Below are 7,389 nucleotides of genomic sequence, written 5' to 3' on the forward strand. Positions count from 1 at the left end.
ATAAATGTATAATAAAAAAAAGGAATAATGTTCAAATTGGCCACTGAACGTAACCTGAAAGTGCAATTATGTCATTGAACGAAAAAAATGTGCAATTAGGCCATTGAACACTCCAAATGCATGCAATTTCACCTAGTAGCAGGTTACCTTCTATTTCATCAGGTTGCCTGCTTACATGGATGGTGATGTGGCATTTTAAAATAATTTTTAATAATAAATATAAAAAGTAAAATTTTAAAAAATATTAATTTTTAAATATTATTTTTAATATTTTTACTATTAATTTTTAATTTTTTTAATATTAATATTTTAATTTAATTTTTATTTTTCAAGTTTATTATTTAATAAATATTAAAAATAAAAAATAAAAAATATTAATTTTAATTTTTTATATTTTTAATAAAAATTAAAATTAATATTTTTAATATTATTTTTAATATTTTTAATATTATTTTTAATATTTTTAATTAATTTTTAATTTTTAATTTTAAAGTTTATTATTAAAAAATATTTTAAAATGTCAACTCACCATCCATGTAAGCAGGCAACCTGATGAAATGGAAGGTAACCTGCTATCAGGTGAAATTGCATGCATTTGAAGTGTTCAGTGGCCTAATTGCACATTTTTTTCGTTCAGTGGCCTAATTGCACTTTCAAGTTACGTTCAGTGGCCAATTTGAGCCTTATTCCTAAAAAAAATATGGGCGTAGGGGGGTGGGGTGGGGTGAATGTAATTACCAATATAATCAAAGATTTGAGGTCCATGTACCACGCTGGCCGGCGTCATTAATTAACATGCATCCCTACCCTCTTCTTAATTAACCACGTAAGCCGTGTATATGCATACTATAATAAATATTTATACAACGTATTAGGATATTACACTTTATTTCAAATAATTCAGAACGAAAACATAAGATCTTATCATTGATTTTATTAGACAAAAGTCGCAAAACCCAATTGTTATACTTGTCTGTTTTTTATGCGAACTGGTAATCTGATATAAGATACATGCTTATCGTAACTCTGGGAAGAGTTTTCCTTTAACCATTTTTTATGGGTGTGCAATGAGATCCATCCTTATACCATGGACCTGAGTCATAGTGCATTGTGGACTCTGGTGCATGTGTATGTGTCTTTTATTGTAAGTTTTTGTATTTTGTGTTATGAAATTTTGTATATAAAAAAAAATTAGTAATGGTGTCTTATATTATGAATTTATATGTTTTGTGTTATAAAATTTCTTTGTCTATGATTACAAATTATGTACCAAACTCATATTTGTAAAATAAGCAAATATATAATACGTGTATGTGCCTTGTGTTGTGATTTTTTGTGTTTTAATTTGTGTTATGAAATTCTATACGTACGAGTATGAATTTTGTAACTCGTCATTTGGATCCAGGATCTATAATGCTATATGAACCCTGGTCCATGATATAAATTTTCGGATCGGATGATCATATGTAAGTTGCTTTATTTATAAAAAAAAAATCTTTTATTTATTTATTTTTAAATAAAAGAAGTAAATGAAGACAAATTTGAAATAGTGGCAGGGAATTAAAGTTTAAAAGCGTGAATATATGTTGTATTGAACAAATTAAATAATATAATATGGGTATGTTAAGCTTAAGCATGAATGTTGGTGCAATATATAGGGTCAAAGTTAACAATTAACGAGGATGGACTAGAAAGTAATTAAAAGTACTACTCTCAACACTATAAATATCCACTAAATGCGTTTACATGTATCTCAGAAATTTATCTGTAGTTGTCATCAACCCAATTTTTTTTTTTTTTTAAGGATTTAGTTTTGAATTTCAATGGTAAGAAGTACACATTTTAATACATTTTAATGCGAATCAAATTTTCATTAGCTTAGCTAGGAAAATTGTTTTTATGTCAGATTGCATGAAATGGCTTATCATTTCATTGAACCTTGTTGTAATCGTTCTTAATGCTTATTAATGAAGTTTACCTTTCAAAAAAAAAATGATATCATGTTGTAGTTTTTAAAATAATTTGTGTGTCAACTTTGGAATGTTAGGTTTTGTTGAATTTTTCTTAGATTGGATATTGCTCTATATAATTGTTAAGAATAAAGTGAAAATAGATTTTGATATTCCTATTTAAAAGCTACTATATCTAAGAAAATAGAACCCTCAAATCTTTTTTCTTATCTTTAATAAGTCAAAAAATAATTTATCAAATTTAGCTTCAAGGAAGTCAAGTTGTAAGTAACTTTTTAGTACAAAAATCTATTGGGGTGTGAAAGAGATGGTATGGGTCTCTTGACTCTCTTCCAACTTAAAAAGATATACTGTTTGAATCTTGGAATGATTCTGTCTCAAAATCCATATGGGAATACTTTGTCGCCCTTTGATATCCTATCCAGTAGAACATGAATAGTATGTGATCCAAACAACATATTGTTATATCCTAATAAGCTACCAAATGTCGACAGCCAATTCAAATTTCTAGGTAGAAGGTTTGGAAGTAGAGAAAGAATTATTAAAATTAGTAAGGATACAAATGCAGCCTCTAAACATGCAAAGCTACATTACTAAGAAATTTTCAAAGCTCCAAAAACTCAAAAGGCATCAAAGCATTATCAAGATTTTGAGTGAAATTAAAGGATCAATCAACTTTTGGTTGTAACAAAGGGATCCGAGGGATCCGAAATCGGAACTCTACACGAGGCAAGAGATCAATGTTCAAAACTCAGTAACGTAGTCGAAGTCTAAGGATTATGCTCAAATTAAAGTGGACAGATTCCTTGTGCACACAAGCAATTTGACCCTGTGTGCTGATGAGCCGTGATTTACATCTTCCCGGCCAAATGTTCTGTCGGAGCTGAATTTTTGGAGACGTTTGGGATTGGAGATTCAACCTTTTGGGGAAAGGGCCGGGAGAGAACTCTACTTGTGAAGTAGAAAGAGTTAATTAATTAGGGTATAATTGTTACAAAATATAAATGTTTGGTATTAATTAGTTTGTGAAATGTTAAAGATTTTGATATAATATCATGCATAATTAGATAATTTTCAACGCAAAAGACAAATATTATATTTGATATTAAATTATCAAAATTGTAAATTTTGAATATAATTATCACAAGACAAATATTATAATTTTTCATATAGTTATCACAAGATAACTAAATACGAAGATAACAGAATATCGGACACTAAAGTTAAAAAATAACTCAGTTTTGTGGTAGGTGATTGGAAATAAACGTGTTAAGGCATGCAGGAAGCTAAGTGATGGGTGTCGAAAAACATTGGATTGCAGAATTTAATGTAAGCCTATTGGTTAATCCGCCTCACTAACGGACCATTCGTTTTAGAGTTTGGCGCTAAACTTGTTACACTTTTTCAAAGAACCAAAATGCAAAATATTAATGTTGTGTTAAATTACCTGAATATGAGATTATTTTAGATAATCGGGTTATTTTTGAAAGGTAATGTGAGATTACATGAGTGTAAAATTATATATGTGTTTAGTTAATTAAGATTGTATTAATATATTATTAATGTTGTAATGCAGTTTGCCTGTTGACCATTAGCTTCTAACCGATGAACATTGTCAGTTGCAGGTAAAGAGAAAAGAGACAGGGAGAGAACAAAAAATAGGGAGAAAGTGTTTTCATTTCATCATCTGTGTACAAGTTACAAAGGACATATATATAACAATCATAATGGTGACCGTTACAACAGTTACAAAATAATGGCCACTAAATGCATTTCTTTATAACACTCCCCTTGGACATTATTTGTCCACCACCTTACTTCGTTAAAAACTTGCTAGAAAAATCCTGTGGGAATAACCTAGACAAGAAAAGAGTACAATGTATATGAATGGTATATTCAAATACTTTCATGCCTCGTTAAAAACTTAACTAGGAAAACCACGTCGGAAAATAACTTAGTTGAAGAAAAGAGTACATGATATTTATAAACTCATATATAGTCCTGGTTGCCTCATTAAAACCTTACACTAAGAAAACCCAGTGGGAAAAAACTTAGTTAAGGAAAAAGAGTACAACCATAACTTGCTGCGTTTAATCTTCGGGATTTAATTTACAAGAGTTACGTTGGTGGTCTTATGGACCAATAATTTATGTGTATGTTGTTGCTCCCCCTGAAAACAACAACCTTCCTGATTGCCTCATTGAAAACCTTAACTTAAGAAAACCCGATGAGAAAAACTTAGTTAAGGGGAAAAAAAGAGAGTACAATCATAAGTCTTCAGCGCATAATCTTCAGGATTTCGGGGTTCGTCTATTTAAGTATTTATTTGCAACTTTCTCCCCATTTATTATATCGTACTTATGCCTCGTTAAAAACCACACTAGAAAAAATTCAATGGAAAAAATCTAGTGAGGAAAAGAGTACATGGTATATTTGTATTCATATGTTGCTAAAGTACAACTTGTTAGTCGTTTAAGACTCAATCTTCATGATTGATTTAAGTCATATGTTGTTAAAGCTCAACTTGTTAGTCTTTTAAAACTCAATCTCCAGGATTGATTTAAGTCATATGTTGCTAAAGTGCAACTCGTTAGTCTTTTAAGACTCAATCTTCAGGATTGAGTTAAGTCATATGTTGTTAAAGTGCAACTTGTTAGTATTTTAAGATTCAATCTTCAGGATTGATTTAAGTCATATGTTGCTAAAGTGCAACTTGTTAGTCTTTTAAGACTCAATCTTTAGAATTGCACTACTACACAGATGGCTTTTAACGTCGGCTAAAAGCCGACGTTGATTTGACCAACGTTGTAAGGTCCACATACGACGTCGGCTAAATTATAGCCGACGTCGAAAGTATTTTTTTTAAAATTTTTTTTAACTACCTACAACGTCAGCTCTTTACAAATAGCCGACGTTGTAGGTAATTAAAAACAAATAAAATAGCCTACAACGTCGGCTAATAAGAATAGCTGACGTTGTAGGTAATTTAAAAAAAAAAATAAAATACCTACAACGTCGGCTAATAAGAATAGCCGACGTTGTAGGTAATTTTAAAAAAAAAATAAAATACCTACAACGTCGGCTAATAAGAATAGCCGATGTTGTAGGTAATTTAAAAAATAAAATAAAATACCTACAACGTCGGCTAATTAGACTAGTCGACGTTGTAGATGATTTTAAAAAATCAATACTGTGAGGATCTGTTGCCTCTCCTCTTCGTGCTCGAACACTAGGTCGAATAGCTGGTGGATGTGGGACAGTAACTGCTATGCTTGGTGTTGGTTGGCATTGAAAAGGGCTGAAATGAAACTAGAGAAGTTAGCATCTTAAAAGAATATTATAACATAAAATTGATATATAGCTTCTGTTAAGGCTTTATTTGATAAATTGGAAAAGATGTCCACAAGCATGCAAGTGATAGATTTAGAAAAGTTCAAAATTTTAAGAATCAAGAACAATCAATTATATGTGGCAGAGCACAAACGAGAGAGAGAGGGGGGACAAAAAGAAGAAAAGAGAAACATCCTTAAACAATTCAGTGTTAATTACACTCATGCCAGCACCTTGCATACTATAAAGCGATAAAAGCTAAAAAGAATTCATGGCTCTATACTGCGTCTTCTCAGTATTTTCGGAAACTATCGCTCTCTAAAGCCATGAAAATCAGTGAATCAGCAAATGTATGAAACATAAACGCTATCAAACTCTTTCTTTATGATTCAGATCTGTGATGTCCTCTATATACACATGAAATAGGCACCCAAAACTGAGTCCCAGAAAATAAAAAGAGAAGCAGAAAATTAGATCTAATAAAAACACAACATCTAAAGCATACTGGCCAACCATGTTTGGCTTGAATGGCCACCTTCTCAAGCCAAGCTCATCAATTTTTTAGACAAATGGTTCAAATTCCCCGAATTCCACAGTTCTCAAGAGCAAGAAACCACCAAACTTCACTCAACTACTAACTCAAATTAAACTAAAAGCAGACAACCTTTTATGTTCCTCTTGATTTTCAGGAGCCAACTTTAAGCCACAAGAATATATGCTCTCACACAAATGAATACAATCATTAACAAACATGCCAAGAAAGATACCGAGTACCTAATTTAACATTATATAAGCAACTTATCAACAAAAATTTCAGAGAAAATCCAGGGATTCTTGATTATTTAACCTGGACTTCGTGAACTGCCAGAACAGTATGGCGAACAGTATGAGGCTGCAAATGTTCCAGCCCTGAATACAAATTCCCCAAGTTCACTGCTTCTCTTTCCTGCAAACAAACAAGAAAAATCACAAAAAAAATAAAAATAAATAAGAGACTCGATTTTTCATTTCAAAATTCCATGAATTACGACCACTATCGCAACAACCAGAGGCTTATAGGCTTCACAGCAAAACCTCAGGTGTCGCTGACGTCATCGCGGCCGTTATCCAAGCTCAGCCCGAGAGGGAACAACGGCTGCTGGAGGCCGCCAGCGGCGGAGCTGAGCTGGGAGATGGTGGAGGCGGTGTCGGAAGAAGCGCCGCCGACGTCGGTTGCAGCGACTGCTGTGGAGGAGCGACGGAGGAGGTCAAGCGTGTTGCTTCGCGGTGGATGGCGGCGGCCTTGCTTCGCGACGATGGGCTGTCGACGACGGTGGAGGTGTGCGACGGCGATGGAGTTGTGCGACGAGGAGGAAGTGAGCGACGGTAGTGGTAGTTTTTTGCGTGGAGGCGTTGAAATTTTGCGTAAATGTGGTCTGAAATTGGGGTATCCGACTTTATTAAAAACCTTACAACATCGATTATTTATAGTAACCGATGTTGTAGGTTCGAAAATTAAAATTCGGCGTGATACGACGTCGGCTAAACTCATAGTCGACGTCGTATCGCGCCCGGGGGCTGATTTAAAATGCGATACGACGTCGGCTAATCTCCTAGCCGACGTCGTATCTATGGGGGACTGATTTCACACGCGATACGACGTCGACTAATCATTTAGCCGACGTCGTATCGCGACGACGTCTTAGTTTAAGCCTTTAACGTCGGTTATTAGTTAATAACCGACGTTAAAGAGTTTTTATTTATTTTTAAATAATTAACGAACCTTTAACGTCGGGTAATTATTTAGCCGACGTTAAATAGCCGACATTGTATGTGATTTCTGTAGTAGTGTTGATTTAAGTAAATGTAGTCATCATCTCCCCTGAAGATAACAATCTTCAAGTTCTACATTTCTTAAGGTAGAATAACGTAACTGTTTCAAAAACAAAAGGAATATAGAGGAGATGATATGACAATCTTCATATCATTTTATACAATGATTCTTGTAACTCTTCTGGAGCTTATGTGGGTCGATTATAGCCAATATTCCTTAACCATACACATTTAAAAACACACTTTAATTGTCCTCTCATAAGTCAGTGGCGGTAGA

The 7,389-nt window shown here is 33.2% G+C and overlaps 1 pseudogene; it reads right to left on the reverse strand.

The window, feature by feature from the left end:
* Positions 1-4,328: 4,328 nt before the first annotated feature.
* Positions 4,329-6,831, reverse strand: LOC116013074 (annotated as a pseudogene).
* Between the last annotated feature and the right edge of the window lie 558 nt (positions 6,832-7,389).

Source organism: Ipomoea triloba, chromosome 3, assembly GCF_003576645.1.
Source record: "Ipomoea triloba cultivar NCNSP0323 chromosome 3, ASM357664v1".
Classification (NCBI taxonomy): Eukaryota; Viridiplantae; Streptophyta; class Magnoliopsida; order Solanales; family Convolvulaceae; genus Ipomoea; species Ipomoea triloba.